Genomic DNA, 18,381 nt, shown 5'->3' with positions numbered 1-18,381 from the left:
TTTTTTTAGTGTAGTATATTTTTTAGTGTGTAGAATGCTTGTAATTACTTTTTTTTAGTGCAATACATTTTTTAGTGCCTAGAATGCTTGTAATTTCTGTAGTATAGTATGTAGAATATTTGTAATTGTTTTTTTTAGAGTGTAAAATGCTTGTAATTGTTTTTTAATATGTAGAATGCTTGTAATTGCTAAAGCATAGTATAATGTGTAGAATGCTTTTTATAGTGTAGGAGGATGCAAGAGGCAGTAATTGTTGAAGTATAATATATATAATCATTTCAACTCATCAATAGATATGCTAATTAATCACCACAATTAAAAAGAATAAAATAAAATAGTCCAATATTTAGCCCAATATCTGCTCCAATACATATTAGCCCATTAATTACCGTAATTAGAAAGTATGAAATAGTTTCGCATATTCAATGTGGGATTAAACATTTCACTAACTCTTTATCATACATTTTAACTCTTATATCTTTATATTTACCTACAAATGTAAGTGTAGAACCGTTGATCCAAGATTTGGTTGCGTTGGAATATACAAAGGTGTGGGTGTTTAGAAACTATAACTTGTAAGGTATGTTCAGGAACGTGGATTGTGATAAGAGAAAAAACGTATTGGATTCAATTATATATGAATGCAAATGCAAAACGGCTGACCCGCAGTTCGGCTGCTTTGGAACACTTCTAGAATTGAAACAGATGTGTGATTATCTCGAAGGGGTGGTTTATAATCTTCTTGTTCACAATCAGGAGGTGCTTATGTCAACCTTGGCTTGCCCTGAATCACACCCTATTGATTTCTACCAATCAAATCATCAATTGTCGCATATTCCTAATGTTGAAGGATTTAGATTCATGCCAATAGCGTTCCCACCCCTCTTACAAGAATATTTACTTGCCCAAAATAATCACAACAACTCTGGAAACAACAATAACAACAATTCTGGGTTTGACGGAATATGCACTTTAAGCGTGTCAGAGGTAGATGTATACTATATGAAAACACCACCATATAATAACTAAATAAATAATATAATAAAATATTTTATTTTCACCAATAGCATTACTCAGAAACATAGAAAATATATATAAGTTTCTTTATTCTAATGGTATAGAATGCTTGTAATTGTTTTTTTAGTGTGTAGAATGCTTGTAATTTCTGTAGTATAGTGTGTAAAATACTTGTAATTGTTTTTTTTAGTGTGTAAAATGCTTGTAATTGCTTTTTTTTAGTATGTAGAATGTTTTTTTTTTTTTTTTTTTAGTGTAGTATATTTTTTAGTGTGTAGAATGCTTGCAATTGCTTTTTTAGTGTGTAGAATGCTTGTAATTTCTTTTTTAGTGTGTAGAATATTTGTAATTGTTTTTTTTAGAGTGTAAAATGCTTGTAATTGCTTTTTTTGTATGTTGAATGCATGTAATTGCTAAAGCATATTATAGTGTGTAGAATGCTTGTTATAGTGTAAGAGGATCCAAAAGGCAATAATTGTTGTAGTATAGTATATATAATCATTTCAACTCATCGTAATTAATCACCACAATTAAAAAGAATAAAATAAAATAGTCCAATATTTAGCCCAATATCTTCTCCAATACATATAGCTCATTAATTACCACAATATAAAAGAATTAAATAGTCTTTCTCATTTTCAATGTGGGATTAAACATTTTACTAACTCTTTTATTATTCATTTTAACTCTTATATCTTTATATTTACCTACAAATGTAAGTAGGGGTGTCTAAACACTACTTTGGGGAGGTCAATATGTGTGCCGATTCTTTGGCTACGAGAGGATCTAAGTTGCAATAAGATTTTGTCTTTTACTGGATATTAGTATATAGTTAGTTCAGGATGATAAGGGTGTAATATTTGACAAGAATTGTTTAAGCATTGCCAAACCAGGTTAACTGTGTATTTAATAATATGATTTTTTGTTATAAAAAAAAAAATCCAAGTGCTTTTTCCCAAGACACAACAAAGCAAGTCTACCCCCACAAAACTCAACTGCCATAGATACTTTACGCATGCCAAATTGCCAATAAGATAAGACATTGCCTCCAAGTACATGTAAGGTGCATTTTAACCTAATAATAAACTATTCCGTAGTCTAGAGTAACGATTTCAATAGGTAGGCAGGATTATTCAAATCACATATATATCATTGTCAAGATCAAAATACCATCCTAACTAGAGCAAGCTATGTAATTCATTTACGCTCTTTTTATTCGTAGTTTATATCGTACTCTAAATTACTTTCTAACCTGTTATAGTCAATATAGTTAGTCAACAGAGAAAAAGAAAATACGTACTAATAACCAATGAAAAACAGGGATGGCTTCCAATTATTCAAGTTATATATGCGTACCCTGTATGGAGTACTATTTACATACATGATAGTGATACAGTTCTCAAATATACAAGGCAATATTACATGTGTGCAATAAATATATTCACCCTTTCATATGGGGGTTACATGTATTGAATACATGATAGATTTTCTTTTAAAACATATACCTGCTTGTACCAATCACCAATCCACATCAAACGCTTCTTTTGGTAATCCTAACCTTTAAACCATGTTTCATATGAAGTACAACAGAAACACTTGGTGAGATGGGATGGCCTTCAACCATTTCAACGTGAAAATTCCATATGATGGAGGTTGCAACAATTTTCATTTGAATGAATGCCATGGCCTTACCCAAACAACTCCTGGGGCCTCCACCAAACGCTGTGAACTTATAAGATGGTACAGAAATTAATCCTCCTTGCTCTGAAATCCATCTCTCTGGCTTGTATTGCATGCAATCTTCACCCCATATTTCTTCCATCCTTCCCATTGCATAAAGAGAAATTATAATGGGTGTATTGGCACTAATATGGTGGCCACTCGGAAGAATGTCTGCTTTAACTGCAGTTCTAGGATCAAAAGCCACCACAGGGTATAGACGTAGGGCTTCACATAAGGCTGCATGGAGATAAACAAGTGTATCTAGCTCTTGAATACCGAAACACTCCCACTTCTTATCGTCTTTCACCATAAGGTTCTCTTTGATCTCCTTTAGAATCTTCATTTCTACAGATGGGTGCGTTGCAATTAGCCAAAAAAACCAAGCGAGACCTGCACCCATGGTGTCACTCCCAGCTGCAATGAGATTAAATGCTGTATCCCTTAAAATCTTGTTGGATTTACTGCAAACTCCCATGTTTACAATTTCCTCTTGCATCATATGAGCTGTCAATAAGTCGAACTTCGCTTCCTCCAAGTGGGTTTTTTCTCGGCTTAATAGTTGTTCTCGCTTTGATGCGATGCATTGGTTTAAGAAACGATCAAAGGCATCCCAAGCTTTTCTTAGCTTCTTTTCTTGTCCAATTTGAAGCCATCTTTGCAGCTTCCAACACCAATTGGGCACGATGTGACGGTATAAAATAGCCTCTTCTATTTCATCAAAAGCCTTTTCATAGGTACGTTTTGGAAATTCAACTGAAAGAGAAATTGGGTCGAAGCCTAAAACCATTTAAGCAACTGTTATCAAACGTGAACCGCTTGAAAACCTCTTGTAAGTCCACTTCAATATTTGACTTGGAGATGTGATTGAGAAGTGGAATGAGACCAGTGACCACCTTTTGTTGAACAACTTTCATTAAAAACAACTCGAACTTGCTGTTTTTCATGATCGAATGCATCATCTTTCTCTGGTATGCCCACCAATCTGAATCAGAATTGATAATCCCATCACCTAAAGGCTCCAAAATCTCTCGGATTTCAGACCCTTTTTCGTAGTTGAGGAAGTTTTTGCTCAAAATGTAGTGAGCATTCATAGGATCACTGGTGATGAAAAAATTCATGCCAGTACACCAAGGGCCTTTCACCTGGACAGTGCCTCCATAGTGTTGTAGAACTCGGCTCGTGCAATCGTACATATGTGATGCATTTCGAAAAAGACCTGGTAACATTCCTACGACAGGCCAGTTGGTGATGGGTGGTGAGTTTTTGTTGTGTTTCCAATAATGACCAAGAAAAAGGAAGCAGAGTAGTCCGAATAAAACTATCATTATGTAGCCAAGAACAGCCATTGGAGCAGTACACGTATGAAGCTGTGTGGATTTTGGTGTTTTAATTAAGGTCTAGAGGATGGGTTGGCTTTATAAATTTATACACACAAAAATGACCGGTAAACACAACTAAGCATACTTATGGCATGGTACACGCAAGCTGCAATTTATAAGGAAACTCATGGCATACATGTTAGATATATATAAATGCTTCGTTTGTCAGATGTTGAATAAGTTGTATCGATATTTTGCAAACAATAAAGAAGATCAAAAACTGAAGTTGATTACGCAAGATATTTCTCTGTAGTACACAGACCCTGACTTTGGTTTGGTCGTTAGACGGTTAGAGACTTGGACTTTGATCGAGTAATAAGTAATTAACCTCCTGAACATCAGGTTCGTAAGAAATCAAACATTTTGTCAATATTTTCGGCTAAAAACCCAGTCAATTAAATCATGCTCTATAGTATAAACAATTGCACAATAACAATTGATTTGAAATGCTACCATTACTACGTGTGTATCATAGATTATAAATGTATGACGTTACAGTTCTCTCTCTTTGTTTTCCAAAATAATTTTTTTTCCCCATAATGGTGTATGTTCCTATTTTGGTTCCATCTTGACATGAAGAGAAAAATTCCAATGGTGAGATGGGCTTAGCAACATGGAGTTCTAGTTTGAAGCAAACTTATGTATGCTTTTTTATTTATTTGCTAAACATATGTATATAGTTGTCTCTCTGATCAGTACTCTTTTGACCGTAGTGGTAGGTGCTCTTATTTTGATTCCCTCTTGAAGAGAAAAATTCCAATGGCGACAAGCAATCGTTGTTAGGCTTAGCAGAAGGATTTCTAGTATATATGAAACAAATGTATGGTGTTAACTGTTAAAGTCGTCTCTCTTTATCATTTTTCAAAAGGAAAAAACAAGTAGCCTCTCTTTGTCACTGTTCAAAGCAGCTCGTTAGTCTTTTTTTTCTTTGGTATGCGTTTGGCAAAAAGGTTTTAGATTTTTTTTTTTTAAACCTTTTGTCTAAGTTTTTTATTTTTATTTTTATTTTTTTAATAAAAAAATTAAATAAGCTATCTTTTAACTTATTGATGTCACACACATTTAGCATAAAGCTATCATTAAATATATATTTTTGGTAAGTATATATATACTATGCAAATAAGCTACTGGAAGTGTGTGCAGGGACGGAGTTAGGACTTGGAGTTAGGAGAGGTGGCTTTGCTACTGCTTAGCCGCTGAGGAGTTTTGTTTGTTTGTTTGTTTGTTTTTTTTTTTTTTTTTTTTTTGAGTGTTTGATGCGTGTGTTGCTGCAAGTTAAAGACAAAATTATTTTGTTTAAAAATTTTAAAAGGGCCAATTGTTTGTTTTGGATAAAATTGGTGAATTGGGCTTAATTTTTTTTTAGTTTTGTCATTGGTAATTTTTATTGTTGGGTTAATTTTTTTTGGGCTAGTATATTTTGTTTTAGATTTTAGATCTGTAAATTTCTTTATGACTTTTAAAAAGAGGAAAATGCTAGAGTTACAATTTTTTTAACAAATTGCTGATATGGTAAATGATTATTGGTAATTAAATTCATTAATCTTTCACCTTTTAGTTGATCCAAGTCTTGTGGTTGTTTACAGGTTCCAATTACATTTGTTGATCGAGTAAATGGAGGCTCGAAGCTTGGAGGTTCTGAAATTGTTGAATATCTAAAAGGTCTTGAGTTGGTCACAACATAAAGTTAAGTAGAAATGAGAAATCAGTGATAATCTCTTTACTTTTTATGCACAAGTTGTGTAATGTTTTTTGTTCTATAGTTTATCTTTTGGTTATGAATTATGAATTTTGATAAGATTTATGATACAGACACTTAAGATTCTCAATTAAGTCTAACAACAAATATTCTCACAATGACTCTATTGTTTATGAATTTTGACAGGCTTTAATGATACAGACAATTAAAATATTTTATTTGAGCCTAAGAACAAATGTTCTCAAATTGGTTCGTGTCTTTTATTTGCTCTGTTTTAATAACATGCAAGTCAGATGCAACTCCAATTATGTGGTCACAGATTAATTTGATATATGTTTTTTTTTTTTTTTTTTTTTTTGGGGAGGGGGAATCACGCTTTTCTACCATAAACTTGCATCCCTTTTACAATGTCCCTCCAAATTATCCGTTTGCTCGATTGACACTCCAATTTGAAATAATTGTATCTACACGACTCAACTGTCTAAATTAGGCTTTAAATGAAACAGAAATTGGGTGTAATTATGAAATTACCCTCATTGGTTGTAATTAAAAATTACAATTTCCATCTAATTAACTCTCAATTTGGACATTAATTCAGTAAATCGATAGTTTGGGATATGAACTTGTGATCTCAACTTCTTGTGTAGCAAGGCCTAATGTTCACAATGAAGCTTGCAGCAAGGCTTAATGTTGACAATAAAGAATACGTGCAACAAAGGCCAAAAGTTCGTAGTGAAGTTGATGTAGATATGTTAAGGAAGAATAAAATATTTTAATATTTTATGTTGTTTTCTTTTTTCATAGTTGAATTAGGGTTTTAATTGTTTTTCTTTTCCAAGTTAAATTGTTTTTCCTTTTTCAAGTAGGCGTAGGTTTATTATGTCTTTTCCTAAAAGGAGTAGGAGAAATTCTATTTCTATAAATACTCTTTATAGAGAGGTTGATTATTGTTATGCATTGATTAATAAAAGTTTGTTAGAGATGTTTTCTCTATTATTTTGCCTACTAGCCTAGTGTTCTTGTGGAACTTAGGTTTCGTGGAAGAATTGTAGTAATTGTGTGTTACAGATTCTGCTTCTACACGCCTACGCTGCATCAGAAGTGTACAAAAAACTAGATATGTTGAGCTCTCTTGAGGGTGCTTGGAGATATAAAGAACCTGGTCAACCAAGAACAAGATGATTAGATTTTGTTGTTTATAATATGGTAATTTTATTTTCCCCCTTTCAAAAGTCCTAGTTCAAATGCGATTACAATTTAATTATATTCTCATGTAAGTTAGTCTATATATACTATAAAACTAAAACCTTTGCTCAATATTTGACTTTTTTTTTTAAGCTCCCACGTTTTTAGCATTATAAAAAAAGAAAAAGAAAAAACTATTTCTCACAAATTCCTCACCCGATACTTCTTCTAAAAACTAAAACCAGAAGCCGATAATAAAAAAACTCTCTCCTACCGATCTCCTTCTCCTTCTCAAAAAAAAACCCTTTTCTCTTCCTTTCATCCCCATCTCCCTCTATATCACAAGCCCAGCACAAACCAAAATAGTACATATGAGCACAAACCCAAACCAAAACCAAAATAATCCCCCATCCCCCTCTTCGTCATCTTCCTCCTCATTCCATAAATTTCTTCAAACACAGTACACACCCAACACAAACCAAATCCATAAATCACCAAAACCAAAATAATCTCATCTTCCTCTTCATCCCAAAAATTTCTTATTTGTAAGGGAAAAAAAATAGAGAAGAAGAAGATGACGCAACAAGGGTTGTGCCAAGTTGAAGCAGCAAGTTGCCAACACAAGACGCCAATCACGGTGTCATGCCTTCATCTTCTACTGCTATTTCTTCTTCTTCTTTCTTCTTTTCCTCCTTCATCTTTCTTCTTTTTCTCCTCCTCTTTCTTTTGTCCGTCTCCAGTCATTGTTGTGGTTTCTCTCTTTTTGTCTTTGTACTTTTATGTTTCCGAAGCCTCCACATGACTTGCATTGGGAAAGTAGAAAACTTTTAATTTTTGAATAAAAGATGGACAAAATGTTTCAGCCATTAGTTTTTTTCAGCTTTGAGCTTAATTAACGTTATGTGAGACATGTAGTGATACTAAGGGGTTGTTTGGATTTGTGGGTTTCCATCACTCATCACTCAAAATAAGTGGGTCCCATGGAGAAGGTGCTTGTTTGAATGGGTTTTAGGGTTTTGTTTCCATCACTCAGTTCTCACCAAACCAGATAATGAGTTACTGAAAACAAAAACAAGTTTTAGGTGTTTTTGAGTTACAAAAACAGAGTAACGGGTGGCAATTTCCTAAATACCCTCACATCAGCGGGCCTTACGGTTAGAGAAGAGTAAAATCCGCAGCTCCTTTTCGTACTCCCCACTAACGGCTCTAATGAGCATTTGCTTCCACAACTACAACCCCATCTACACAGCCATATCACTACACTCCCATCTTTCTTCACTTCCACAACACAACCCCATCTTCACATAAATCCCCTCAGCTTAGCCACGTCTAGCGAGGAGGGAGGAAGAAAGCCCATCCATCATTGGTGGCATCGGTGCAGTTGGGTGAGGATTGAGTAGAGGACATTTTGTGTTGAGGCGCAGAAGGGAAGTGAAGAGGAAAGTTTGGTAAAGTTGGGTTTTGGGGTAAGTGGGATGAGAAGGGGGCGGGTAGGGGTTGTGGAAGTACTGGTAGCCTAGGTCAGGGTATGGGTCCCACATTTTTGAGTTTTTGGATTTGAAAACATAACCAGGTTTAAATGCCAAATTGGGCTTAGGTGATATTTAGGGATTTTTAAGTGATAGGAAATGAGTTATAGGGTGATGAGTGATGATATTTTCCACCCAAACAAGGCCTAATAGATTGACATACAACAAATATCTTAAGTACTTTTAATTCTTATATTATTATAATATTATTAACTAATCAACATATAAACAAATAGAGAAATGCTATATCTATGTTTACTTATTTATATAAATAAATAAATAATTTTTGTTTAATTAATATGTTCCATTTAGTAATTGAATGTTTAGTATCGACTATAAGATAGGGATTTTTGAGATTGTAATCCTAATGTGCAACATTCATTTTTTGTGATGAGAGTTAGATATCTATTACGTTAGATATTTATTTGCTTCTTAAATATATCAAATATGACCCTCACTTTCACAAAACGTAAGGTATCATATTCACAAAGTTTATGTAAGACTTTCTTTATTTGTGAAAAAATTTCAAATCCATTCCATGGGTTTGTCTTAGGTTTTAAGGCTGTTTAGCAGTACTGTTATAAGTGATAGCTTAAATTCTTTATTCATTGTTGGATTTTTATTCATAGTCAATAGCTTTTCATGCATCGCACGGGTTAGTGACTAGTTATTTTAATTTTGGTTCTTTCAAACACACAGTTCCTCTCATATATATATATATATATATATATATATATATATATATTGGTTTAGTAACCTATTTTATTAAGCTTTGTTGTCTTCCAAATTTTAGTTATTTTAGTTTTATCATCGCCTTTTATTATATTTTAATATTAAATATTAACTTTGATGGTTACATTTTCATATATCATATCATATCATATATTATATAATAAAAGTTGGGTTTAAACGCTGTGATTGTGCCAAGTAGTTTCACCAAATTGCATAAATTTTTTTAGATTTAATATATATATATATATATATATATATATATATTTGTCCTTCTCTTCTTCTCCTAGAATTTCTAAATTGGTAAAATTTTTAATTTGTTTGTAATCCAAATTCTACTACAATTTATTTGTTCATATCATATCAAATTCTATTTTGTTTTTTTGGATAAATAATAAAACAAGCAACCACAGCCCACCATTTGGGTCTTTTTTTATTTATTTATTTAAAATATGCATTCTACTTGGTTGATACCTATACAATACCTATGAGAAATTATTTTAACTTATATTTTAATTTTACTATTAACTTTTAATTAATAGTTTATTCATATAGGAATCTTTATTTGTTTATATCATATCATGTTAGCTTCATTTAAAGTATTGATATCTATTACTTGGCAATTTCTATCACAACAGATTGTCAATGTTAATCATTCCATCTAAAAACTACGATTAACCATAACATTATACATACAGATTCTTTATTAATACTATGGCTCTCTCTTCCCATCTGGTGATTAAAAAAAAATTCTCAATCTCATATTGCTCTCTTTTTTTTAGAATAGTTCTCAAATTGTTCTTATTTTTATTTTTATTATTTTTAATGCTCTCAGATTGTTCATAATACTGAGAAGCCTTTTCCATTACACACCTTCAGTGGTAGGCAAGGAAGCAAAGCTCTTTCTTTGGCCCATCACATCAGGAATTACATTCCGTTCATGTTCATTGCCTCAAAAGGGAGTGTTCAAGTCTCCCTTTTCTTAACTCAACAATCTTTTTTTTTTTTTATTGTTAAGAATTTTAGATTGTTTATTAATTGCAACTGAAGCTTTTACTTAATCACGTTATAAATTATTTTATGGATTTTATTTTATATGTTCAATCTAGGGCTTATTCATATGTTTGTGTGTATTGTGGTGCTTTATGTTTTCAATTTAATTATTATTAGAATTGAAAATTTTTAATTAACAACTTAAGCATATGTATTTGTATTTGATAGTTTTGATCTAATATGTATAGCTATATTATAGCTTTGATGTAATAAATTAATCTTACTTTTTTTTTTTTCCTGAAGTTGCATACATGAATCTTATGTCAAAGGAAGTTTATTATAAAGAAGGAAAACACGGGACACCCATTTAAGTTCTTGATTCCTCTCAAGTAAGTTTATAATTTTTTTTTTTAATTCTCAAAATTTTGAATTCTTTTGTGTGTGTTTTTTTTATTACAGGCTTTGATTTTTTTTTCCCCAATTGGACTATCACTTGAAAAAAATCCCTTTACTAATTTATTTTTTTCAATAAGTTCCTTTTACTAATTGATTGTTAAACTCTATCAATGTTAATCTATTTTATATTCTAAAATTCTACTTGTGCTTTGTGTTTATCTATTTCGTAATGGTTTTTAAATATGTATTTAGATGGGTATTGTGGGGCCCAATAATTTATGGGTCAGGTCCATTTGCTCGTGGGAAGTCCAAAGGCCCAAGCCAGAGAAGATTACGGCCCAAGCTCAATAACATAAAGCCCAAATGGCCCGGAGATGTTGCCGTGGACAGTTCAGTCCTCGGCAGACCCAAAATTCCACCGAGAAGAGGGGCAAAAGCGGTATAGGACCAGACTGGAAAGGAGACCTAAGATATCTCGGAAAAGCTGCCCTCATTACCCATCCCAGATAAGACTCTGCATCCAGCAAAGCCGGATTCTTCGGCTTTATCAACCATCCCCAACAATTCTGGGATTAGACTGACGGGACAAATATCAGTCTTGTAAAAGTTGTCCCTACACGTGGACGAAGGACAGCAAACGTAGGCTAGTATAAAAGGGAAAGTAAGTAATCTGGAAAGGGGGGAAAAATAAAGGGGGGATCCCATCTCGCCTGGGAGGAAAAACTTTAGGGATGAGAATACCCGGATAATATATGTACACCACCACAAAAAACCCCATCGCCGGGTAACCGGGGAAAGGCATTAGTTCTCCTCGGACAGGATCCGAGGAGTCCGATCCTTCAGGTTATGAAGTTGTAGGGCTTGGATATCCAGACTGAAGCCCTTTCTTACCTGAGTCCCCCTAAGATCCGGCCTGGACCAACGCCCCGTGACCAAAACGATAGCCTTTTAAGCCCACTCTCTACAAATCGTATTGTGAGGGATCTTTCATGTACAAACCCAACATCATTATTGAGCCGCCTAGAAATCGTGTCCCTACAGGTATGTATGTACATAACACCCACCTTTTTGTTTATTTTTTTTCCTCAAGTTTCATCTTACATTTTATTAATTTTTAAGACATATGGATCAAAACCGTGCAACACACGGGACTTTATCTAGTTTATATATGTGAGGGCACAATTTGAGTCCTAAACCCAAAGAGCCCAATACAATGAATTTGTAGAGAGTGGGTTGGAAAACTAGACTCTAACGAGTTGGGTAACGAGTATAATAGATCCAGATGGCAATAAATCAAAGATAGACTAGTTTTATCTAAAGAAAAACCGTCCTTAGCCCAATCCGAGGAGATCAGTTCTTGTATATATTTCTTGAATTTGATTACAAATACAATTCTTAGTGCTACAGTATTCTTCTCTCAAATTTTCGATCCCCCTCTCTTAGGGCCTCCCTTCTATTTTATACTATCTTTTTTCTTTCATCTTTGCCCCTCACGTGTAAATTAGATTGTTGGTGTTGATCATTGTCATATCAGCACCTTCTTGAAGTTTTTGGGGAGTAGCTATAAGGCTGAAAACTACTGTTCAAGTATCACTTCCTCATTAATGCGGCTAGAGAGTTAGTTGCAGAGCATTCAATGCGGTAGTAGCAGCTTTCCCTTAGATATTTCCCAGCTCCCATTTGTCATGTACGTTCACAATGCATATCCTTATCAATAGAACCTCCTGGAATGTCACTTTGGATGACAGAACTCCCCTTTTGATCTCTGCTTTGTTTAGCCGAGGAAGTACTCCTCCTCAGCCTACCTTCCCCAGCCCTCTCATTCATAGCTTGTTCATGGAATTCTGAGTCTTTCACCTTCACTACTGTTTATCTGTCCTCGGACCACTAAGCGTCCTCAGACAAGGCCCAAGGCCCAACATATATTCTTGGGCCCCTTAGTGGCGTTTTTTGCAAATGTTACAAAAAAAAAAATGTTGCTATAGGCAGCTTTTTTTGTAGTGTCAACACCTAAACTAAACAAAACATACAGACATCCAAAGCTTTTGAAAATGTCAAGAATAGAAAAGAAGAAATCCCCACCTTGCAAGCCAGAGCTGATAAAGAGGACGAAATAATATAAAAAAATCATAGAAAAATTGAGACTCAACAGTCACCCTACAATTGGGTACGTTTCTTAGTTGTGCAAGGCTAGGAAACTTTTGCATTTAAGTTTCCAAACACTTTTGTTGATACATTATATGATAGAATGTCATCTGTTGATACATTACATCGTGTTTAAGACTTTTGTTAGTAATAGATAATTGATGTTAGCTTTTGAATGAAAACCTCGAATCCATGAGGGGTCTCTTGAATTCACAAGGTGATAGGATTCTAGAATCCACTAGAGAGACATAGATAAAGTATATATTTATATATATTTATATATATATATATATATTTTTTTTTTTTTTTTTTTAATTTTATAAATCTGAAAACTAAACTGCCCTGTAGGCTATAATATGTTTAAATAGTAAAAAGAACCTCTGGAGTGGCTAGGAAAATGCCCAAAAACCCTAATTCGTGCTAATCATGTAATTAGGTGGCAAAATAGTAATTTTGCCAAAAATAACAAAATTGAGATAATTGCGGAAATTGAAAATACTGTCTCTAAAAGATGTTCCGAAACAGACAGGACCTTATTCTGACTTTTAAATTAAAAGATATTAAGGAAAAGCAAATATTACTAAAAATAGCAAAAATACTGTTTTTGGGCTTTAATGAAGGAATTCGCCTAAATTTGGGCAACCCTTGAAAATGATTAGAATTATGTATCCTTTCAACCTACCAAATTTCATGCAATTCCGACATCATCACTCGATGGCCTCTACTGGCGCACCCCTTGATCTTGCATTGTGACTTCTAGCGTCCTTGCTGCTCCAGGAAGGTTTGTGCTGTCAGTTCTACATCAATAATATTTAATGAATGAGACCTCTAGACCTAGGAAGTATGTCCCAAACTCCCAATTGATTTCTTGGGGGGGCTTCTTCTTGCGTGTGCATGGAGTCTGTGGCTATTTGTACGAAGTAGTTGCTTGCTCTGCTGTTATTACCCATTTATCACATTATTGTTTCCTACTTGCTATAGATTTCTTTGTCTAACTTGTTTGCTTCTTGTTATGCGGCTGAAGTACTTGCCAAGCTTCATCATGTAAGAGAGATTCCAGTCATTCTTTTATACTTCCCTTTCTTAGCTTAGGTACTGGTTTTCTGGAAAACCTTCTTGACTTCTTTTACTCTGACATGTTTATTAAGGAAATAGTTGGAGACTAGTGCAAGTATAGTTACCGGAACCCCCTATGTTAAAAGTGGAGCGTACACAATAAAGTATTATAAACGAAAAAGTAATTTCAAATGGTGCTCAGCAAAACAGTACTATTGCCAGGCTATTCCCTATTTTACATATAGGGATAGAAAGATCTTGCCTTTGCGATTACAGATAAATGGAATATGATTGGGAAGGTTGGCATGTATAGGTTAGGGATGGGAACACGTACGGCACATGGGATCGGATAAGGGGTGCATTGTGCATTCTCCCCTCTTCATTGTGGGAAAAATCTACATGGGGAAGGTTGGGCCAAAATGGCCAAATGGCCATAAAATTGTAAGTATATAGTTAGTAGACCCAGTTTGCAAACATTATAATTTACTAGCATCTCGAGTCTCAAAGACTCGATTTTGGCTTATAAATCAAGCATCATAGACTCGATTTCCATGCTCTAATTACATCCGATGTGGCATATTTTTCCACGTGGACCACATAGAAATCGAGTCTCTAAGACTCGATTTCTAACCCCTATAAATAGGACCAACTCAGAGCAAACACTAGAACATCACCTAGAGAAAAAAAAAAAAAAAAAGAAAAAAAAAAGAAAAGAAAACCAGAAGCAGAAAGAGAGAGAAGATTGAGATCGGAGACCCAGGCGCGCGTGGCATGACCAGAAACTGACCAGAGACCCAGGCTCGCGTGAGCCCCAGGCTCGCGTGAGCCCCATGTTGCGCGCGACCCAGGCCCGCGCGAGCCCTAGGCCGCGCACGACCTAGGAACGCGCGAGCCCCAGGCCGCGCACGACCTAGGCCCGCGCGAGCCCCAGGCCGGCGTGAGCCCTTGGCCGCGCGAGCCCTAGGCCACGCTAGTGAGGTTTAGCGGTGAGGTTTTCTCCCTCTGAGCTCTTTCTCTCCCTCTGATCTGATCTGAGTAGCGGTGAGGTTCTCTCCCTTTGATCTGATTTGAGTAGCGGTGAGGTTTCTTAAATTTGTTTTAGGTATTTCAACATGTACAAACTTAAAATTTTTTAAAATTTTTTAGGGTTAGAAATCGAGGTACACACCACGTGGAAAAAAATGCCATATCAAATCTGATCCAAACATACAAACCGAGCCTCAAAGCTCGATTTATAGTCCCAAAATCGAGTCTTTGAGACTCGAGATGATAGTAAATTATAATGTTTGCAAACTGGGTCTACTAACTATATACTTACGATTTTATGGCCATTTGGCCATTTTGGCCGGAAGGTTGTGTGTTCAAAACATACTGGTCAGTGGCGGCTCTAGAAATTTTTTTTTTAGGAGTCATAAAAAAATGCAAATATATGAAATTTTACAATTTCTACGGGTTTTCATATTTTAAAATCCTTATATGATAGTTTATTATTAGTGTTTATTATTTATTGTCAATGTGGCTAAGTGTGACCATTTTATTTTCTTAAGTTTGTATAACATTTATTTATTTTTATGTAGTTGTCATTATTTTATAAAAATATTTTAAACTAAGAACAAAGTTTAACTACAAAATTGGTTGTAACCTTAGGCTACAACCTTACTCAATATCTTTTTATTGGAGGTGAATTTTGACAAATCCACCATTGGATTACATCTTCTTCTTATATCCTCCATGCTTGCAAAATTTCTAGAAAATTAAAGATCAATATCTATGTTATCAATAAATTGTTTAAATTGCAATTACAGATAAATGGAATATGATTGGGAAGGTTGGCATGTATAGGTTAGGGATGGGAACACGGCACATGGGATCGGATAAGGGGCGCATTGTGCATTCTCCTCTCTTCATTGTGGGAAAAATCTACATGGGGAAGGTTGTGTTCAAAACATACTGGTCAGTGGCGGCTCCAGAATTTTTTTTTATGAGTCATAAAAAAATGCAAATATATGAAATTTTACAATTTCTACGGGTTTTCATATTTTAAAATCTTTATATGATAGTTTATTATTAGTGTTTACTATTTATTGTCAATGTGGCTAAGTGTGACCATTTTATTTTGTTAAGTTTGTATAACATTTATTTATTTTTATGTAGTTGTCATTATTTTATAAAAATATTTTAAACTAAGAACAAAATTTAACTACAAAATTGGTTGTAACCTTAGGCTACAACCTTGCTCAATATCTTATTATTGGAGGTGAATTTTGACAAATCCACCATTGGATTACATCTTCTTCTTATATCCTCCATGCTTGCAAAATTTCTAGAAAATTAAAGATCAATATCTATGTCATCAATAAATTGTTTAAATTGCAAGTTTTTGTAGTTTAAAATTATATATAAAATATAAATTTATAGATTATATAATAAATAATATCTGATTAACACAAAATTTGACATATGTATTAAGAGCTTAAAGAACATGAATTCAACGATTAGATTTTCAAAATATGTAATAATGTTTATTTTATTGAGTAAGGTTATAACCTTAAGCTACAACCAATTTTGTAGCTAAATTTTGTCCTTAAACTAAAATGACAAAATGCAACCCATTGACACTATATTATTTATTAACCCACACATCCATATTCATCCATGTATAAATACATAAATATTACACTAAGTGTCTATTTAACCAATCAAATATTTGAACAACTGCTAACTTTACTATTTTTTTTCTTCAATTACGTACTAACATAAATAATACACTAAATGTCTAATTGTTGTTTAGTTTTAGGTTGTACTAATCTATGATCAAGGTGTGCAAGATTTCAACCAATGTATGCAAAAATATTTTTAAGCATAAAATAAACTAATAAAAAATATATTTTTTATATATAAATATTTTTTTTTGGAAGTCAAGGGGTTCATTTGAACCCCTGAACAACAAGTGCCGCCGCCCCTAATACTGGTGCTTGTTTAGCATCATAATTATATCAAATTGTTAAACGGTACTTTGTTTTTATATGATTATCAGTCAAATAAAATTTATTTTATGTATCAACTCTTACATCTCCTAATATTGGTGATAGTTATTTTAGTATGTTAGATGATATTATAATTGTTGAACTAAATGCTGAAATTACATTATCAATCGAATAAATAGTTGATAGGTGTTTTATCATGAATTAATATCAATAAAAATAAAATAAAAAATTGAATCTTCCAAAGACTCCCAAGATCTATATGATTGATGTCTAAAATTAGGAATCACTATTGATGAAAATATTAATTGATGAATATCTTGAACAAATAAAAAAGAGAACAAAATGTAAAAAGACCCTTTAGGGTTTTGGTCAATTGCAAAATGATATCTTTATGCTATTAATTTTGTATTATTGACTTATGAGATTTGGAAAATATCCAAATTTACCTCTTAATCTTAATTCTGTTAAGTATAACTGATATAACATGATCACATAGCATGCATGAACTCTATTTTATAATATAATACTCTGTTATACACCCCTCCCCCCCTTCCCCACAAAAAAAAAGGATTGCCTCCAAGTGCATGTAAGGTGCATTTTAGCCTAATAACAAATTATTTTGCAGTCTAGAGTAATGATTTTATTGATTGATTGATTAAATCTACCATTTCTTAATAGTTTAATTTTTTAGAATAATTGATCATTTATTATAGTATTTGAGCAAAAGATTTTTTCTTTATCTTATCTCCAATTTAATATATATATATATATATATATATATTCCATGTGTTGGGTCAAACTTAATAAAGGCATGTTTAAACCCACATGTGAAGGGAGAGTATTAGATTAAATGATTAAATCTACCATTTTTAAAAATAAATTCTAATTTTTGGGTCAAACTTAATAAGGGCATGCTCAAGCCAACATATGTGAAGGGAGAGTGTTAGATTAAATGATTATAATCAGTTATTTATATTTTTTTGACATAGGTATCTAGAGTTTTTTGAGAACTTGATTATTATCTGGGATAATTTTTTTTTTCATAAATATTTTGAAACATTGGTTTTAGAGAGATTTAGCCCTAATTTGTTAACTATTGAATTTTAAGACAGTGTGCTTAATCTGTATAATGTGAAGTTGTATAAATTTCCATCTCATAGACAATTTAATTCAATGTATCTCTATATTTCCTTTTGTTTTTCCTCTTATTTTTGTTTGGAGTGCATCAAGACAAAAATCTCTCCGAGGAACTCTTTTAGAAAACTATCTTGCCTTTTGGCTTTTGGTTTGCCGTTTGATATTCGGGTCGGTGTTTAATCCACTAATCACGACTTTAATCTAGGTCATTATCAGAGTAATTCACTAATTCTATATTCACAAACTATTTTATAAACTGTTGCATTGGCCAATTATTAGTAGTTCTCATTTGGACCCACCGCTAACACTATTTTATAAATTGTTGGACTTTTTTTGTTACCTAAAAAATTATTTATTAAATAAATAATAAAAATTAAATACTAATTCATTAAAATATTTGCTTAGGT

The 18,381-nt window shown here is 33.2% G+C and overlaps 1 pseudogene; it reads right to left on the bottom strand.

Moving 5' to 3' along the window:
* Positions 1-2,320: 2,320 nt before the first annotated feature.
* LOC126712552 (alkane hydroxylase MAH1-like) lies at positions 2,321-4,176 on the bottom strand (annotated as a pseudogene).
* Positions 4,177-18,381: the final 14,205 nt, after the last annotated feature.

Source organism: Quercus robur, chromosome 2 (assembly GCF_932294415.1).
Source record: "Quercus robur chromosome 2, dhQueRobu3.1, whole genome shotgun sequence".
Taxonomy (NCBI): domain Eukaryota; kingdom Viridiplantae; phylum Streptophyta; class Magnoliopsida; order Fagales; family Fagaceae; genus Quercus; species Quercus robur.
Note: the sequence above shows the minus strand (reverse complement) of the source record. Positions and strands in the feature narration are given on the sequence as shown.